This window comes from Bidens hawaiensis, unplaced genomic scaffold, assembly GCF_021521415.1.
Source record: "Bidens hawaiensis isolate Kalapana, Puna unplaced genomic scaffold, B.hawaiensis_p1.1 tig00047003_1, whole genome shotgun sequence".
In the NCBI taxonomy this organism is placed as follows: domain Eukaryota; kingdom Viridiplantae; phylum Streptophyta; class Magnoliopsida; order Asterales; family Asteraceae; genus Bidens; species Bidens hawaiensis.
In genome coordinates this window covers 24406-32414 of record NW_027498408.1, presented here as the reverse complement: position 1 = coordinate 32414, position 8009 = coordinate 24406, and the positions used below count along the sequence as shown (strand labels likewise).

Sequence of the window (8009 nt, the reverse complement as noted above, 5' to 3'; positions counted from 1 at the left end):
TGAGTGGTCAGGCTTGGTTTTGTGAAGGATAAGGTGTTAAGGTTATCTATAAGGTTGCTTTAGAGATTTCCATGCTTTCTCATTGGTTTAAAGGGTCAAACAAGTGATAATATAAACAAATAACGAACTTGGTTGCTGCAAGTACCAGGCTGCGCTATGCGACCCCCTGCCCCTTAATGGCCGCGCGGCGCGGCGCCCCCTAGGGGTGAGGTTGGTACAACTCGTCTTGCGTGGTTCGTTTTGCGTACCGGAAGTTCGTTGTCGATGTAATTTGAGCGTTTTAAAGACGTTTTCGAATCCGTAAAAAGGGTTTTTCAAATTGAACAAGCGGGAATGATTTAGTAACATAAAGTCCAATATTTTATATATTTGAAATATTCGGGATATAAATCGGGTTGGTTTACATGATAAACGAATACAAATAGGACCCGAAATTGACGAATGTCACATAAAAGTCACCGGAAAATCGGTTCACCTCATAACTTTGCTGGAAAGTCTTGGTGGAGAAGAAAACAACAAAATCAAGTTTTAAGTAATGGCAAAAATAGTCCATGCTCTTTATTTCATAATTAAATATATTATTTACATACTTACCCCTTTTAGTTTTGTTTTAGTTATACTTCACCCTTAACTTTTATTTCAACATACCATTTAAAATCCTTTAAACAATTTTAAAAAAATGAGTATATATTAAAATAACTATATTAATTTTAATAAAGTTTTTATTAATAACTTGTATTAGTATTAAGTTTTAGGGTTTCGAAATTTGGGTATTACATTCGTATTATATATTTTTTATATTTATTGTTATAACATTAATCGCCGTTTATAAAAATTAGCTTATATATTTCGTTATTTGTTAAGGCTTACTTGCTTTTTTATATCGGCACGACCGAGGTATTTAAATCATTGGAGACGGCCTTGCTGCTGCACGATCGAGATTTGTGATTGTTATTCAAGTTCTTCCTTTGTATATTCTTCACTTGGCTCTAATACCCTTTCTATTATAATTTCTGTATACGTGATTTTTAGAATGCTACTTTCTTCAAATGGTGTTAGTATCCAAACTTATTACATTTATTTGTATTAAAATGATGGAATTTCTCAAACGTGGTTAGTGAGGACTTTCTTGTGAATCCGCCATACATGTTTGGAACTTTACACTTTTGAGAACTAACAACGTAATGCAATGTAAATTTAACATTTTGGGCACTATAAATACTAATATCATTTGGACAAAGTAGATAAGACCACCCGTACTCCTGGCGTTTGCATGCGTTTTGTATGAAAACGCCGGAGCACAACCCCCCACCTCCGGCGTTGTGGGTGTGTTTTTTTGAATAGGTGTTTTGTATAAAACGCTTGAATGAGCCCGATTTTTGAAATTAAACAATTAACTACTCCAATTATCCCTAACTTCTCAAAACTTTAACAATCAGCGGAATGAAATACCTAATTACCTTGGTGCCATGATTCCAAACTGAAACAACTTAATATTCCTCGAATTCAAGTACTCCAGATTCTCCTTAGGGTACTCTTCAACACACAAGCATCTACACCAACACATAAAACCCAAATTAACCATCAATTGAATCAATTAACAACAACGACAACAACAACAACAACAACGAGAATTGAAACCACATGACAGATCGAAGCCTAAAGGTATCGAGAAATGGGAAATCGGTGGATTGGGGGAACCCAGATCGGTAAAATCCGTCCTCAACGGTGACGAAATTTATTGGAGGCTTTTGGGTTATTTTATCTTCTTCAGGGTTATGGAGTAGGTTAGGATGGGTTTGGTTCATGGTTCATGAAAAAAAACAAATAAAAAATAAAAGTGACTGGGCGCCATGTGACGCAAAATGCCCGGGGGTGGAGATTTATGAATACACCATCTTTTTGCAAAAACCCATAACTCTGACTAGCGGCACCACATTGCGCTTAATGCCCAGGGGTGGGGCATTATGACTACACATGGCCTAAAGTGATAGCTTGATTCATTACTTAAAACAAAGTATATTTTATAAATGCTGCAATTACAAAAAAAATCTTTAAACTGTAAAATATATAATAAATGTATAAAAATTAAAGTGTAATCCTTTTCATTAAAATAGTGCAAATAAGATGTATAACTTATAGGTGATAATAATAATAATAATTTAGATTAAACGGTAAATACTAATAATTTAGAAAGGGATAACAAAGAAACCCGAACTCGATGGGAAAACCCGAAACCCTATATAAATGAGACGGTAATACCCGACCCATTAGGGTTTGGGATTAGTTTTTACGTTTTTCGTGGGTTTGGGATAGGTTTGGGATTTCTAATATACCAGGTTACCCGACCCAATTACCCGATAACATAGACCAATTTACCCGATTATATACACGATGTACCCAATATCGCTTATTATATATATATATATATATATATATACATACTATATTCCAAATATATTATTTGTTGAAACTTGTTTATATCAATTATTTGAGATATTTTATCTTTATGGTAACCATCTTTGTAATCGATCAGTTATATTTTGTCAAAATTCGGTAGAAACCCGGCGAGTTTTGAGTCGGGTGTACCCAACGGGTATTTTGTCAAAAATCCTATATGAGTTTAAAAACCCGAAACCCGAAGGATAATTACCCGACTAAAACCTGACTGATTGGGACAGATTTGAGACGAACTTTAATAACCAAGTATGAGTTTAAAAATACCTAAACCTGACCTAAACCCAATCCATTACCATCCCTAAATTTAAGGCCACAAAACTGCATAAAAGTATACAAAACTCCATAAAAGTATACAAATCTAAAAAAAGCTTTTAAGTTTGTGAATTGTGATTACAATTATCATATTAGCCAATAGTCCAATACAACATATGGGCTTCCTGCCAGGCTTGTGTATTTTACCCATAAAGTTAGTGACGCAAGCAACTACTTTTCTTTTCATTTTTTTTTCTTTTTCTTTTATTAACAACTAATAAATAGAGAATTACCTATGTACTTTGTATAGTTGATCTAATGGCAAAAGGCCACCGTCAGTTAGCTTAACCCAGTCGTACAAAGCTCTTAAATGACTCCCAGTTATCTCCAGTTTTGTGGAAAACCCACCCGCCCGAATGCTCACTGGTGGTAAACCCCGGACACCCTCAGGATCGAACCGGAGATCACAAAGATCCCGGTCTTTCTTCATTGAGCCACCCATGTCCCCTCCAAAGCGTTGTTAGCAGGGTTTGAGCCTAGGTCTCCGTTAAAAACTCAGACTTTCTACCACTATACCACGTTAGAATTTACAGACCCAAGTAAGTACTTAAGAGTCTTGGACATGTTTTAGTCATAATATTGTTATAAATGTATAATTATAGTTATATAAAGTACTCCAATAAAACTACTTTAATAATAACTGAATGCCAATAACATTTATTCAGTTGTTATAAAACCTACAGATCATAACCGATTTAACCATATTTTAAAACAAACAAACAAACAAGTTTAGATAATAAGCAAGAATGAAAATAAGAAATCATCAATGAAGAACATAAACATTGTATTCCACAATGGCATCTCCATTGGTTGCATTGAAGAAAAAAGTTCGGGCTTCAGCATACCCAAGGGCAAATCGAAACACACCAGTTCCTCCAACCACCGGAAACTCTCTAACCGAGGACGCGATAGGGTTTCGACCCAATATACTCAAAGTGCTTCCATTAAACCTTTCTTCATCAAAAACGTAATTCTGGACCATCATAAAACTCATGTTATTAAAATCTGCTGACGCGTACATCCCTTGTGCTCTTCCCACCCGTGTAGAGTTTGGTTCCGGACCAATTGTAAGAAGGTTGTCCATCATGACTACCGCCCCGAACCCAGTGGCAGAAGTGTTGGTAATGGGGGCTGCAGCCACCCGAATGGCTGTTGCATTTGGGCCACCAACTACGTCATGGAAGAAGAAGTGTAAGCGCGTTAGGTTCTGTCTTTGGAGTCTGATCGTCGATCGTGGCAAGCTAGTTGAGAAAGTTTGAGATTGCCCGAAAACTAGTAGGGAGAAAAAGAAGACTAGGAAGGTGGTGGAGATGATAAGTTTGTTGGCCATGATGTTAAATTGAATAGAGATGGGAAATGGTGGATAATATGTTTTTCCTTTGCTTGGTGCTTTGGGTTCTTATACTTGGATGAAAGAAGAAAGGTCAAACGAATCTAATATAAATTGTCAAAGGTGTACAAATTTTGAATTATGTTCATTAAAAAAATATTATTGTGTTAATAATAATTATTTAGTTTTATAGAATGTGCTCACCGTCAAAACATAATAACTTGAAGCTTTATAGCACCACCAACGCTGAATTTCATAAAACGTTACATCAACATCAAAATTAGAACTTATCTCAAAAACCTCAATTTTCTTTCACAACACCAAACTTTCACAAACTCTATTTATTAAACAAAAATATTATAATTGTGTGTGTATGTATGCAAAAGAGGGGGACCGGTCACTTTGTCCGCCATAGAGTTTGTAGACAAGAACCTTGCTACATGGACTTCGCCCCTCAACACGGAAGTCCGCTCCCTACCCGTTTGTGTTTCGCCACCTTGATTCGGATGGGACCCGAAACACCCAGCGTCGTGGGTGATCTTAATTGCATACTTGTATGGATTATTTCTAGATAATTAAATGGTCAAGGTCAACAAAAGTGTGAGGTTTTGACTCCATCAAGCCATCAACCACGTAGAATATTGCATGTTTGTCCATTGTCAAATAATGCGAAGTACTTGCTTCTCTTTTAGAGTATTAGTAAAGTACATAGCCTTTTCATGACAAACATCTTGGGCCACCCCATAAATGGACCTAATCAAATTAAATGTTCATGCAATGAATTTACCGGAAAAAAGAATGGTTCATAGACACATACCAAATGGAATTTCCTATTCGTGATCGCTCATTATGGAAATGAATTTGTTCGTATTCGTTCGTTTATTTATTAATCAAACACAAACCAACATAATTGCATGAAAACAAATAGCATATATAGATTTGAAATTAAAAGAAAACAACATTCACCCAAATGTAATACATAACCATCGGGAACATAAAAAAGTACAGTACTTTGAAATAAATATATATTTGAACCAACACAAACGAAAGCAAATGAGCCCTTTACCAAATGTTTGTTAACTCAATTAAACGAGCAAACATTTGTTCATGTTTGTCCATTTAATTAATCAAGCATAATTCTTTGTTTATGTTCATTCATTTATAAATCAAACAAATAACTTTGTTCGGTTCGTTTAACACAAATCATATGATTATATATTACTATTAAAAGATGCGTATAATTAACATTGAATCACACTAGCTCTAACTTCTGTGTTGCCACATGGCAGGTGTTCTTTATGACCAACTAGCTATTATCCATGCATGTATGAGGGTAACAATAAACAATGATGTTTAGTTCTCAATAAATTGACACCGATACTTTCTTAGATATGTAATAGTCTTGGAAAGTATATCTTGTTCCCCGTTTATGGTGATTTGGTAAGACATACACATACATATATCGTGAATATAAATGTTTTCCTAAACCATTTATATTATCCCTTTCTATACAACTGATTATTTTGAGCACCACAACGTACAGATTCCCCACACCCATATACGATTTAACTAGTAGAGGATATTGATCACGGTTTGTTAGTTGGTATTGTGTCGGAGACTTGTTCTTAAGTTTTGCCAATAACATGATTTGTAAGAAGTATATAAGGGACTTTCATAAACGACAATAGATGTATCACAACTTACTTACCTTCTTTAACCACAAGCTGACCTTGTAAGTTATGATATACAACGCAATTATGCTCTTGAGTCCTGAGCTGTCTAGCTATGAAATTTGATAAATCATAATCCTTCTTTGTCTGGCCAACATAATACAATAGTAGGAATTTTGGTGTTTAAAACATTAATGGCGAGTCGTCGTAATATGTCATCACAAAGTTTTCTTACTCTTTAATTAAGTTTTCATGGTTTTTCTTCTTCTTATTTTTTTTTCAGATTATGTGTTTTTTTGTGTTCCAAAATGTATTAATTGTTTTACGTTATATAGTCTGAGCGTCTGATATTTCATATGTTGTGACTACGGTGAGTGTTAGAAGACAAAATATATTAACCTAAATCAAATGATATAATCTTACTTGATTTTTATTACTTAATAACAATTAAAGAATGAAAACATGCAGTTATCAATGTAGAACATAAACGTTGTACTCTACAATGGCATCTCCACTTGTTACATTTAGGAAAAAAGTTCGAGCTTCAGCATACCCACGAGCAAATCGGAAAACACCAGTTCCTCCAACTACCGGAAACTCTCTCACCGAAGACATAATAGGGTTCCGACCCAATATACTCAAAGTGCTCCCATTAAACCTTCCTTCATCAAACACGTAATTCTGAACCATCATAAAACTCATGTTATTAAAATCCGCTGATGCGTACATCCCTTGTGCTCTTCCCACCCGTGTAGAGTTAGGTTCTGGCCCCATTGTTAGGAGGTTGTCCATTATGACCACCACCCCAAAAGCAGTGGCGGAGGTGTTGGTTATGGGGGCTGAAGCCACCCGAACGGCAGTTGCATTTGGGCCATCAAGTACGTCGTGGAAGAAGAAGTGGAGGCGTGTTAGGTTTTGTGTTCCATGTTGTAGCATTGATCGTGGCAAGCTGGTTGAGAAAGTTTGAGATTTCCCAACAAGGAGCTGGGAGAACATGAAGACTATGAAGGTGATGGAGATAAGTTTGTTGGCCATGAGGTTAATTAATTGAATTGAACTAGAAAATTGTGGATATTATGTATTTCCAATGGATGGTGGTTAGGGCCTTTATAGTTGAATGAGAGTAAGAAAGGTCCATATATTACAAGTCAGTGGCTTGTATACACAATTGAAGCTTTAATTGCATCATGGATTATTGGAAGAATAAGTACTTGTTCAACAAATGTGTATTGTTTGACTCTCATTTAACAACCACGTAGATTTCATTGTCAAATATTTAATGCAAGAGTTTGATGACTTCCTTTAACAGTATTTGTTAATTAATTATCATTGAGCCGGTCAATGCATCAAAATATATAAATAAATGCAGACAATACAAAATGAATAACTTTGTTTTTCTTTTTGACAAATATCCCTAATAATTTGAAAAACGTAGGGCATCTACAATAATAAATTTTTAAGAGGCGTTTTTAGTACTTTACCTATTTTTATCTATTGCAAACATTCGAAAATATAACTTTTTGTAGGTGGTTGGGTCAGATGAGAAGGTTTGGGTCTTAATTGAAAAAAAAAAATAAATTATAAAAGGTGTTTATCACGTAACAATGTTTTTGTGTGTTTTTATGATTTCTTTATTAGGTGAGTTTTTAATGTTTTTAAAGAATGGTATTTTTATTATGTGCATGTTTTTTTTATGTTTGTAAAAGTCCTATACAGCTTGTTGTTCCCCTGAGCTGATTGTTATAGAAAAATGATGTGTTTTGGAGAAACATATGAAGAACTTATATGACTTCTAGTGTAATTGATATTTTCAATTCTAATTTTGTACGTCTCAAAAATTTGTAAATCTATTATGAGGTGCGTCTAGAAGAAATAAGTCGTAGTTGTCAACCGGCTTTAGATGTTCACAAGTGATGAGGGATCGATAACTCGAATGCCGATCGACTAATTTAAGGATTGGTGGGAACACAAAAGATAAAATAGGTAATTATGATATCATAAATGGGTCATAAACATGTTGTGTAGACATAATAACACACGTTTACATGATAAGTTAAACGTCTTATGCATGTCATAAACATGTTAAGTGGGCTGAACCTGTTTTAGACACGTCATTCACGTGTCCACATGTTTACGAACCAAACTCAACGTCAACCTTCATCTCAAGTCATGATATAATGGATCACATAAGAATCTGCTAACCATTTTATGACCATACTATATGTGAGTTGATTACA

General features: G+C 34.8%; 2 pseudogenes; both read right to left on the bottom strand.

Moving 5' to 3' along the window:
• Positions 1-3335: 3335 nt before the first annotated feature.
• On the bottom strand, positions 3336-4313 carry LOC143596790 (dirigent protein 21 pseudogene; annotated as a pseudogene).
• A 1715-nt stretch (positions 4314-6028) lies between these two features.
• On the bottom strand, positions 6029-7076 carry LOC143596789 (dirigent protein 21 pseudogene; annotated as a pseudogene).
• Between the last annotated feature and the right edge of the window lie 933 nt (positions 7077-8009).